Source organism: Chanos chanos, chromosome 2, assembly GCF_902362185.1.
Source record: "Chanos chanos chromosome 2, fChaCha1.1, whole genome shotgun sequence".
In the NCBI taxonomy this organism is placed as follows: domain Eukaryota; kingdom Metazoa; phylum Chordata; class Actinopteri; order Gonorynchiformes; family Chanidae; genus Chanos; species Chanos chanos.
In genome coordinates, this window is record NC_044496.1 from 29,341,361 (window position 1) to 29,354,417 (window position 13,057).

The following is a 13,057-nucleotide window of genomic DNA, read 5'->3' on the forward strand; positions in this document are numbered from 1 at the left end:
TAGACCACACGTAGTTTTAAAGCCAGTCAGCACCTGCTAAGAAACAACGAGCTAAAGTTGAGATCTGCAGCTTTCTCTTGTGGTTTTCGTTATCAGTTGGTTCACTGCAAAGACACAACTGAAGCGGAGTGGATATCAACAGAAAGGGGAAAAAAAGAAAGGTCCAGCGAGTAAATTTCAGAGTTTCTCACTCATCTAGTCACAGTGAACAAATGGGTAAATGAATCTATCTAGTGAACTGAGGAAAATGATCCTACTTACTAACAATAATCACAGTGCTCATCATTACCATCTTTTGTGTGTGTGCGTGCGAGGGAGCAAGCAAGAGAGAAGCAGGGTAAATGAGTATGGTCATGTGCACACAAACTTACCGAAACTAATGCTGCCTTTGTGTTGTGATGCATGAGACTGTGCAGTCCAGAAACAAGCAGAGCAACCCTGGCTATGTGGGCCACAGGTCGCAGATGGTGAGCAGATGAGGTACTCTTTTGACCTCTTTGTGGATATTGTACAGCTGTCAGGATTTTATGGTAGAGCATTGCTCTTTCTCACACAGAGACATTTGCAAGCATAACCACCGATACAAAGTCTGGGCTATATGTCAAACTACGTCGTTGCCATAGTCCAGATGTAGTGATTCTTTAGTACCACTCCACTGTACTGTCTTTAGGTACTGTTTCAATTATTATTAACTATTTATAGAGAGCAGAAGAGGTTGTCTAATATCAAAAAGCAGCTTAGAGCAAAAGCAGGATAAATTAGTAATTAGTTCTACAATCCATATTCTCAGTGAGGCAATTTTGCCTGCAGTCTTGAAGCAACTTTATTTATCTCAATAAAGAGAGAGAAGAACATTTGCTTTGTTTTTTAGTGAGATTTAGTGACATTTTCTCTTATTGGGATGAGTGCACACAGTACATTATGGTGGAGAAAAAAAGTTTTTTCTTTCTTTTTTTTTTTTTTTTTTGCTTGATGATGCAAGGAGTTTAGACGCAGCGATAAATATTCATAAAACATCCAACGTGTTTTAAAAGGCTCATTGTCTATTAGGCTGATCTAATGGGCTGCAGTGGGAGGTGTGCTCTTGCTTCACAGTATGTGCAAAGGCTTTCTGCATCTGAAATCTGAAAAATTCCCTCCAGTACAAAAAATAATGATCTAAATCCAGAGACAAGCTGGGTATGGTACCCAGTCATCTGGCAGTTTAGGGCAAGACTAAGAATCAGCAACAATACACAGGCCAGGGTCAAAACACAGGAACAGGAAGGTTAACAAGAACCAGACTAAACCAGAGTATCAAGGCTCAGAACACTCAAGGGAACTGAGAAAATTTGCAGCTCACAAAGGGACAATCAGGAGTATATTTACACAAAGGACTGATGGGTAAATGGACAAGAGAAGGGTGAACATGATGAGGAAATCATGATGAGTAGATTATAAGTATAAGGTGATAAACTGATCATCTGGTAAACTGGGCTCAGATTGGCCAATGAGATGAAGTTAGAGATGGAGGCATAACACAAACAGACGTCAAACAGAGGAATGTGGCTCTCAAAGGAAAAGTACTTTTTATGTATAGGTTTACAGAGAGTCTAGCTCTGAACACAGATGCATTCAGAAGATTTGGTTTAATTCAGGCACGGTCTTAATGACTAAATGACAGAGAACTGGCCTTAAATGTGGTTTAGGATAATTTGCTTGCCCAAACATGTCTCTGTGAATTAATTTTCTCTGAGAGTTTGTTTCTAAACCTTGTTTCAAGGAAATATGTAACAATTAAAGGAATGAAAAGCGTATGATGAGGGATAATTGCTCTCCGAATGTGGTAAGGGCTGTGTTTCCTAATGAGTCTCAGAGAGAGAGGGAGAGAGAGAGAGAACTTGTTGAACATGTTAAGGAAAGGAATGGTAAAGGAACATCTGTAATAAATGATAAGTTACTATTCACAGTATATCTCCCTCATTCTCTCTCCTGTTCTCAGACATTGCCAGAGAGTCGGTTCAGATGGAGCAACGCCATTCACTGCTGTTTTGCGTCAGAAGTCAGACATGGTCTCTGATCACTCTAATTCCTCCTTCAGGAGTATTCAATACTCCATCACTGCTGACATTTGATTGGGAGCCACTTCAAAGGCCCAATCAGACATGACACTCTCCACTTGGGCTAATTACTCCTGAAAGAGCACTGGGCTAATTACATCAGTTCAGCATCTGATAGCAACCATTATCCCCCCCCCCCCCCACCACCACCACCACCACCACCACCACCACACACACACACACACACACACACACTCTGCCATTTGTTGAGAGGCTCTTTTTAATGAAGTAATTTATGCGCTCCAACCCCACTCATCCACTGCTCAACTTCAGTCACACTTACAAAGTCCAAAATGAGAAAGCTAATCGAATCCACATACAACAAACACATAAGCCAGTGGTCTTACAGTATGTAGTTTCTGCCCACCGACCGCTTAACTTCCGCAAGGGCCATTAATTAATTAGTTGTTGTTGTTTTTTTATTTGTTGATCCTCATTTTAATTACGGAAACTAGAGAAGGGTTCTATTTGTCTGAGAGAATGTTGTTCAGTGCGTAGGCTCCAGATGTACTTAAATGGACCCAGTTCCTGTAAACTTATATAAGCACAAGGATCATGTAAGTGAGCACAGTATCACCACACATTTATACCTAATGAATGAGCCATGGAGGTTGTGTGAAGACCAAAAAAGGGGGGCAGGTTAGAGGTTAGCAGGCACAAAATTGTGTTTTCCAGTATGTGTCCTGTCTTCCCTAACCTTAACCAGTACCTCCGCAACAATAAAATGCAGAATACATTACCCTTTAGCCCCAACCAATGTCACCAGACAGCGCACTTGTCAATCAGTACTGTTGTGAAACATTACTTTATCCTTACTGTACGTTCACACTGAGAGCGGCGAGAGCGTGAAAAGTGGCCCAAACCACCCTGCCAACAACGCTGTTGAACACTGTGGACGCTCTGACGTTGATGAAATAGGCGGGAACAAGTTCCTTCGGAAAGCTTGGTTATGCAAATGTTTTTTAAAGGGGCCATAAAGCAAACAAACAGGTCAAGCGGTATCTTTGTGCTGACTGACCACCAGTAGGCTATAAATTAACCTTATGAGATATTTTAAATGTGAAGATGCGAAATCGACCGATGACAGAAATAAATAAACAATGCTAATTGCATATTTCGTAACAAAATAAACTAACGACAAACACTACTTAAAGCTTTTTTGTTGTGTGTCTTTTGTGTTAATGCTAGGCTAGGTCAAATTCCAGCATGGAGTTTATAGGACACGTTTACTAGCCTTGGTCTTTAATTAACACTAACGTTTGTGCATAGCCTACATTACAGTACAACATGGGGAAACCCACCACCGATATAATCAGTTTCTCCTCCATTTTGCTTAGGACCAAAAGTTTTGTGGGAACAATAGTTTATACTGTTGTGTTCTCTAAAATTCTCTAGAGCAGAGCACTTCCAAATTCCTATTGGTTGCCGCCAAACCGCGTCATATCTCATTACCATAAAGTTAACCGAACTTCAACTGTATTTTGACGCCCAAACCACCCTCGCCGCGCCGACCTTTGCTGCGACGCTCTTCGCCGCTTAAAGACGCTGGCTCTCATAGAAAATGAATGACTTCCGATCACTTTGACGCTCTTGCCGCTCTCAGTGTGAACGTACAGTTATAATTATTAACCTTCTGTGTGCATGTTGTTGTTTTAAAGGAGGGCTTTTTTGCCGTAGAAATGGGACGGACTGCAATTTGCAGGTTATTCATATATCCAGTCCTCTCTACACCACAATCACTTGTTCTTTTTTACTTGCTTGATTTCTCATTGTGTTGAGTAGTGACAGTGTAGATCCAGGTAAAATAAAGCAGAGTTTCTCTCCTGTGTGAAACTCACTAGGCTGCTGTTGACTGTAAAATTGTCCAGAGATTTCCAAGCACACAACTTCAAGACTTAGCAACATGTGTCCTCTATCATTTCTGTGCTGTCATTGGCCAGTCTGCCTTGTGTACTGCTTTTACAGCTGCCACAGATCGTTTGTTAATGAGGATTTTTGATTGCTGCTGCGACTAAAGCAGCAGAAATGTCCAACGAACATTTTCTAATGGACCCCAAAACCCTGTAGCACTGTAGAGTAGCTTTAATGTTTTGACATAGCACAATCGTCACTAATGGGGAGCCAGTGTGTGTGTGTGTGTGTGTAGACAGATTCTATACTCAGGAAAACATCCAAGAGGGTTTCACTTAAATCTTCAACAGAGAGAGGAGTGTCTTTTTAAACTCCCGCTGACCTGTCTAAAAACAACACTGAGCTATTTCCTGATCTAGCTCAAAGAAAGAACTGAATAGTGTAACAGCTGACTGAAGGATTTATATGCCTGACACATTCAAACTGGGAAGAGTCATTGTGCTCTGCAAACGGTACTTAAAATCCAATTTCATGTCTCCACTATGAGTTGTTGTCTATATGAACTCAGAAATTCAATTTGCATGAGAAACATTGTGTGGTTTGTTTACATTCCAAAATCCATTATTCTGATGGTTTAACAGTGATATTGAACATGTTTTATGCCACATGCACCATCGTTTCATACAGCAAATGATCCCCACTGGCTCTCGTGCTGTCTGCCACTGAGGTGAGTGTCCAATAAACAACAACAAAAAAGACATTGGCTTCATTGGACACACATATATCTACTGTGTTTGTTCATATGCCTTGCCATGTGTTGCCTAGGATTATATCATTTCTTATTTGTAAACAGAATCTTACCCTTAAGGCCGTCAAACCCAGTTCATGGTGAAATCCAGAACTAATGACATGGCACAGAACAGATGCCCCAAACCTGGTGAAAACTGGTGAAAGCTCTCACTCAAATATATAGAAATGCACAAATAATCCTCATTTGATCTGCATAAACCATGAAACCAAGGTTCAATAAAGCAATGTCTATCCAAAATATACACAGAAATTTCAAAAGAACATTTTAGTAGAAGTGCAAAACTCCTTTGAAAAGAAAATGCAAAATGCAAATGACTTTACAACAAATGAAGCCATAACCCAAACCAAAATAACATTAAACATAACTCAAACCAAAAGCAGTACCTAAAACTCAGACCAGAATAACATTAACCATAACTCAATACCTCAAATCAAAACAACATTTACCATATCTTTAAACCAAAATAACTCAAGTCAAATATTACCCATAAGCATAATTCAGACAAAGCTAAAACCCATAACCCCTTTTACTTCATTGTATTTGAATGGCCAGCTTTTTGTTCCATTTTTGAATTTTTTATTGCTGTCCTCGACATGGTTTACTTAATACGGCCATTGTGGAGTGTTAAAAGAGCTGCTTTCTCTGGATTTCATCACGAGAGACTGTTCCACCCAGCGGTGCCAGCTTACATGGCACCCAGTCCCAGCAGTGTGTTTTCACTCTTAAAACACAACGACAATTAAATGAACTTGAAAAAGTGCTCATGTTCTTTACATGTATTCTCGTATCCTCGACCCATAATTCTCCCTGCTCAGCGGTGAAGCCCCTATTGTCACACTAAAAAAAATAAAATGTCTTTTTGTTTCATGACAAGAATGCCATCCCTTTGATATGAAGTTCCATTTCCCCCCCATATATTTCTCATCAAACATAACTACTAATTAGATACTTTTGTGTTTGCTCAAGTTAATCAAACTAGACTTATTTCCCTTCACAAACCTCATTTCTTAGTTTTACTCAGTTTTTATTCACTTCACAGTGACACATGGAAATGGTTTACTGTGAATTAAAAGAAATTTGAATGAGCCTCTCTCTCTCTCTCTCTCTCTCTCAGAGCTGTATGTTGTTTCTGAATAGTGGCAGTGGTTTAGTTTAATTTTCTGAGCAGGTTGAATTATTTAAATTGCCATTTGTTTGTTGTATCTCTCTCCCCCTCTGTCTTCGTTGTCTCGTGGTGCCTGCATTTGCATTTCTAGTATCTAGAAGCCCTGGGGGGCTGTGGCAATGCTGTTCTCGAAGACTACGGGTTAGGTGGGGGATAGGGGTGGGGGGCAAGGAGTGTGAACATAGTCATGTTGTGCCAAAACTGGTTCCAACTCCAGGAGGCACACAGCAAACATTTAACAAACCATTTGGCAACGTTTCCCCTATAACTTGCCATCCAAGAAGCAAATCCTGGCTGTGACGGAGTAATGAAAATTACCTTTCACCTCCTGTTGAAAACACACAGCATCCAAACCAACTCAGCAGACCCAGGAAACATGCACAAGCAAAGTCTTCTGAGAGCCAGTCTGCCAAATATTTGTGTGTATGTGTGTGTGTGTGTGCGCGTGTTTTACCACATCCCGGGTCTTATCCCGGAAGCAGTTGGATGATATTTTATTGTCATTCTGTGCAAATATTTATAATGGTTTGTGTTAACATGTACCCTGCCTGACAAATGCTGGTATTTCCCTGAGGTCCTTGAAATTGCATGTGGAGGATATTCCTCTGATTCTGCTGCTTAGCCACGTGCAATAATTCAATTTATGCAATATTTGGGCAGGCCAATCTTTGGCTAAAATGGAATGGGGAAAGCATTTTGTTATTCACTCACTCAAAAAGTGAGTCCTTTGAGAGCCAGTCTGCCAAATCTGTGTGTGTGTGAGTGTGTGTGTGTGAGAGAGAGAGAGAGAGAGAGAGAGACAGAGAGAGAGAGAAAAGGAAAGAGAGAGAGACAGAGAGAATCAGTCACTTTCCACTCAGACTCAGGGTCTTCACTCACTCACCGCCCTGCAATGATGTCCAGGCAAATCAATTTTTTCTCATTCATTCCCACAGTCTGTCTCCTCCCCCAGGGGCATCAGCCTGTCAGCAAATCTGCATCTTTTTACCTGACCGATTACAACTGAAAAGAAGGGGGGGTGGGGGGGGGGGGGGGGGGGGGTTCTGATTAGAATCTCTGTGTTGTCAGGGAAACCACCCAGAAGTCGGGAATCAAATGCTTTGCCAGTTGTCTTTCCTGTTTTCTCTAAGTGCAGAGTTGTGGGTTGCTTTATATCAGACAGAGAGCTGTCATTCATCTTACAATGCCACACAACTATTTGCAAAATGAGTAAATACATTAATAAATAAATCGCAAAGCTAAGCAAAAAACCTGCACATCTGGGCACAGTGTAAATGTGCATGTGTGCGTGTGGCTGCAGGCTTCAATACATTTCAAAGAAAGTCTCTATGGACAACAACTAAAATCAAGTTGGAGGGAGCAAAGAAGGAGAGATAACTGGAGAAAAAAGTCTTGGATATTCACTACAGAGCGACTGATTCTGCAATCGATTCACCAAATGGGAAAGTTGAGCAGACTAAGACAAACTGTGGAGGTCTTTAGTGTGAGAGATATTCTCTGATTTGCTGAGGAAGTTTAGCAGCAGAGGAAACTGAGAGGCACTGGAAAAGCAGTAACTGTGTTTGCTTCAGAGCTCTCTGTGACTTTGTACTGTGAGCAGACAGAAATTCAGAGAGAACCAGATAAGGAAAACCATGACGTATCTGAATATCTGTATGAGATGTCAGAGTGGTGTAATCAGCACAGAGGGTTACCCTACATGAACCCGGCTGACAGAGAGGACTAATGGTCTTAGCAGAAGGGCTAGTGATAAACACTAATGTCATTCAGTAGCAGCAGTAAGGGCTGTTAGCCAAGTGAGTGCAAGCACAGCTAGTGACAGAGAGGTAGGCCACACTGGGTGTTGTTGGGGTGGGCAGTTATCGTGAATATGTTCATTCGATTCAGAGAAGTGCTGCAATACTCACACCAATGGGAAAATGAGCTATGACACAGTGTCCCTCACAGAAAGATTAACAAAACAAAAAGGGGGTAGTAAGAAAAAAAATATATAACAGACAAAAAACATTTATTAGATTGACATCAATGAACGGAAATACTAGAAAATATACTGTAAGCACTAATATAGTTTAAGAACTGTGATGCTGAGCCACTTCACGTATCACTATCACATACATATTTCAGATGTACAGTCTTATATAGTGTTGTAGATAATGTTCTAGATAGAGTTTTAGATGTTCTAGAGAAGGTTCTGGGTGCAGTTTTAGATACTAGGGATGTACCTGAATCCGAATACGTTATTCGGGAAAGCACACAAAATGTGATGGAAACAGATATTTCTTGTACCCAAAGTTGCTCGTTATTATGCAGGGAAAAACATGATTGACATGTCTGTGCATCAGCCGTTATATTTCTCAACATAGGACTTTGATTTCACCAACTAGTCATTGCATTTACTACACGTTATTGAAAAATGATTACTATATTCTGTAGCCGCCCCCACCAAGTCAGGTGTGGGAGCTAGCAAGACAAAACCCTGGTGTGGCAGCTGGATTACCAACGCACCCTATAAATCAAAATGAAGCTTAGAACCTGTAGTTTTCAGCTGTATGTGTTACTTTCCTCCATTAAACAAAAACAGTCGAAAGTCGTTTCACTTACTACACATTACTGAAAAGTGATCACTACATTCTGCAGTTACTATTGTAAAATAATAATTCATGTTTCCCTGCAGTAACGTTAACACACCAAGAATCGCGAACGCATCATTGGAATTTATCATTATTCCCGTCAACTGAAGGATATTGTTCTATCTTTAATGCAAAACAGAATCTTTCGATTAATGAAATATTTTTTCAATTTCAGATTGTTCAGTGTCCCCCAGCTAAGGGGGGCAGTGGTGGGGATCAGACAGTTCATTAAATTTAGTTTAGAGAGAGAGAGAGTAAGGGATATGGAAATATATTTCATGATTAATTATATGCCAATATTGAATCAGTTTGATGCTTTGAAGGCACAAAACTTGCACTGCCAATTAATATTAGGTGAATGAATATAACATTTGCCCAATTTAATGTGGCTTCCAGTATAAACCACACCCACTTCCGGTCTACTGTCCAAATACAGATAAAGAGACAGATCATTTTGTTGGTTGAACAGATACAGATACAAATAATGACGTCTCTGTACACCTCTGTTGGATAGTATTCTAGATAGGGTTCTTAGCAGAGTTTTAGATAGTGTCTTAGATAGTTTTCTAGATAGAGGTTTAGATGGTGTTCTAGATAGAGTTTGATATAGCATTAGTGATTGCTAAATTGAAGCCAGCTACAACACACGTATGTTTAGCCAAACCACTGTAGTAGGGTTGAAATAGCCAGGATTTTTAGGCTACTTGCAGTGGAAGCTTGAAAGAAAATAAAAGGGTCATGAAATTGGTTCACCACTGATGCTTTAAACAGGGCTGTGTGTAGTTCTAGCTGTCCCACACAGCCTAACAGTTAATGCTGTTGGTATTAGTCACAAATTCACCTTTATTACATGGCAGCCCAAACAAATCTAACTAATACAATGGGTAAACAAGCCATTTGCAGGTGCACAGGTGAGGCATTTTCCATCAAATCACACTGCTTTCCCATATAGCTACTCATAGCAACCTAATAATACAACAGCATAATAAACACCCGATTAAAACAACAGCATCATTTAATAGTACATGCTGTCAGACTGCATGGACACTAATCAGTACATAATATTAATAAAGAGTACATAGTCAAATAATCTGTAACTAGTCTGGGGAAAATGCCATGCATACTAAGGAAAGGAAGTCTAACCAAATATGGTCCAGTGAAAGAAACTCTTTTTTGCAGGCCTTGCTGTTAAAGAGAAGAATAGGCCAGACCCAGTAAGAATTTGATAAGGCTCTAATTTTCTCAAAAATGAACGAGAATCTCATTACCAATTCAAAGATGAAACTCTGTTTTGATAATACCCAAAGGATTACCCAGTTTCTGTCTGAAAACACGAAGCTTGTTTGTTAATTATTCTCTGAATAAATGTTGCTTTTTATATTGTGAAGTCAGTGATTGTGGGAGCACTGGTTGGCAGAGTTAGTCTTTTAAGGGGAGGAGGAGGAGGGAAAGGGCAGTGACCAGATGTTTCACATTTATCATCATTTGAACTGAAGATAGAACTGACAAAGCATTGTGCTCTTGGCTCCTGTCACAGGTTCATCTCATGGCAGCCGAAAAGTGTTTTCCAAATGCTGCTTTTGTCTGGCAAGACTAATGAGAAAACTCTCAAGGCCAGCTTCAGAAATGTTTAACTGGTGCAAACATGCTAACAGCACATGTTATGTTAACCGCAAAAATACAGGAACGATCAATCAGAGCTACTCTTATTTCAAAAAACAGCTTTCTCTCAATGGTTTGTTTATCTTACTCCCTCACCAAAATATTTTACTTTCTCTCTCCTGAGTGAGCCATTTCAACTCAGTCCCTCTTTTCCTTGTTGTAAATATCTGTGTTATTTTGCCTACTGTGGCAAAACCATGCTCAGCATGTCTTTGTAGACTTTTGTCACATATGTTTGAATTTTGCCTGTCGTTTGGTTCGTCCCATAATGTGGTTGGCAGTCTGTTGCTAATGTGACCTTGCACTCTTCACCTCCTGTACCAGTGAGATATAATCTAATATGAGCTCAGGGTCATCTACAAAAACGATCAAAATCTAAAAGAGAGGGATTCTAAATGGTAATGGTATCTAAATGTTATCTTCCTGCTTCATTACTATCACTACATTATTATTATTATTATCATCATTATTATTATTTATTATTATTACTATTATTACTAGTACTACCATTATCATTATTACTGATCTTTCCTACTAGTATCATTGTCACTGCTATCACTTATGATTACTCAGTGTTATAACTATACCGATGATGATGATTATTATTATTATTGTTGTTGTTGTTGTTATTGCTGATATTGTTATTGTCCTTTTTCTTCCTCCTCCTCATCTACTCCTCCTTCTTCTTTCCCCTCTTCTTCTTCAACTGTACCATAATGGCTCTGTGACAGGATCAATGTGATGTCTTGTTCTATGTTATGTGTCCCATGTGTGTGTATGTATGTCTGTATGTATCAACAATTAAAAAAAAAATAAATAAAAGTGAATGAATGGAAAAAAAAAAAAAAAAAAATAAAAGAGAGGGATTCTAGGTTCCTAAGAAGACTGGCTAATTTCTTCCAGCTGACACTTAAGTCACCTCCACCCCAGGGATGACACAGGACAATAACTCATTGTGTAAATGTATTAAAAGGTGGTGTAATACATTTACACGTGTATCAATGTTTTTCTCCTTCTTTGAGTTTTTTCCAGCTTGAATGTGATTGCACAGAGGAAGTGTGTTTTGGTGTGATGACCTGAGACAGGGTTCAGAGCTCTCTCAGACACGTTCATATCAAAGACCAGACCAGCTGAAATTAAACACCTGCTGCTATAGTTCTGCGCAGAGCTGGGCTGGTGGCTGGGCTGGTGGCAAAATGATTAGTCGAAATGGCCCAACAAAAAAGATGGAAATTCAAAAACCAACCGCAATCAAAACTGAAATCTCAAGGGGAAAAAAAGACTTTAGAATCTAAAGTTCAAAGTGCTCTCTCTATGAGTGCACTCAATTCCAAGCGGCCCGAGAGACGACGGCATGCAGGCTTGAGCGGTAATGGAGAGATGACGACTCAAGCTTGAGTAGAGACCGGTGGGTCAATGTACACATGTGCACAAATAAAGCGTTTTCGGACCGAACAGTTCTAGGGTCTCATTTGATAGGAACTACCCCTGGGGAGCTTCCCCTAGAACTACATATGTTCTAGGGCTTTTTTTTCTATTTGCATTCGCACAGCTAGTAGGAACGCTGAAGTGATGTAAGCCGGCTGACAGTATAGCAACATCACGCTAAGAGCTGTTGTTTACGGCTAACCAGGATAGCTGCACAGTTTTAAGTACAAATTTAATGACTTTTAAGACCTTTTAAATACCCCCAAAAGAAAAAAAAATACCATTACTCCGGCAAAAGAAATCGACAAACTACTATACACAGTTAATGAGTTTTATTGAATTTGAATGACAGAAATATTGGGTGCACATTAGATAAAATATAACTGCCTTCTTATTAAGGAAAATAAAACTGTATGGCGATAGACCCAGTCCAATGGAAAAAAATGTCCCCCTGCATATACCACCGTAGTAGCAATGAACGACTCTATGGGCATAGTAGTTTTCGGGTGCTTGCATAGCACTTGTGCCTGACGCTTGCTCGCAGCATTGTGTTTTTTTTTTTTCCTTTTTCCCAGCTGCAGCTCTCAAATCATAAGCTGGATAAACACATATTTTAAACACTTATTTTAAACACTTATTTTAGGTTAAAATGCGGATCACAGCCACACAAGCGGACACACAAGCACCTACTGAAGCGGAGTGTACACTACCTCTTCAATGCACAAATACACATTGGACATTGCGGAAATGGTCATTGTTGGGGGATATAAAATACCGGTAAAATGAAACATAAAAACCATGTCTCCCCTCCTACAATTCCAGACATTTTAAGACATTTTCAGACATGAATATCAAAAACTAAATGTAAGATGTTCTAAGACTTTATATTTTACACAGATCTTTAAAAATGGTGGTTGCAATCATCGTATACCTACGTCTGGACCAATGGCCGTAGACCTACCTCACAAGGTTCCTATTGCACTGCGAAAGTACATACCCTGAAGTAGGAGCTAAAAAAGCCCCTCACGTTCTAAGAACTATGATCGTTCTAAGTTCCTGCGGTGCGAACACGCGGAAAAGGGGGTACTTTCTCCAACAGTTCTAATAACTATGGAAAAGTTCCTCCGGTGCCAAGGCGCCTATGGTCATTCAAAATGTCTGAACTAAGATCATCCACTGGGTGCCACGATGCACAACACATAATTCTAGCCAGATTTAAGATGTCTTAAGAGTTATTGTTACACTACAGCTATCTTTTCATCAGCACATAAACCATTTAGGCAAGTACATGAAATTATCAGTTGATGATAAAGAATAAAGAAAGAATAAAGAATAAAGAAAGAATTTGAGTATGTTTAGCAGTACATATCACTGTCTAATATTCCCTTTGGAAAACAGTTGATAGGTGAAT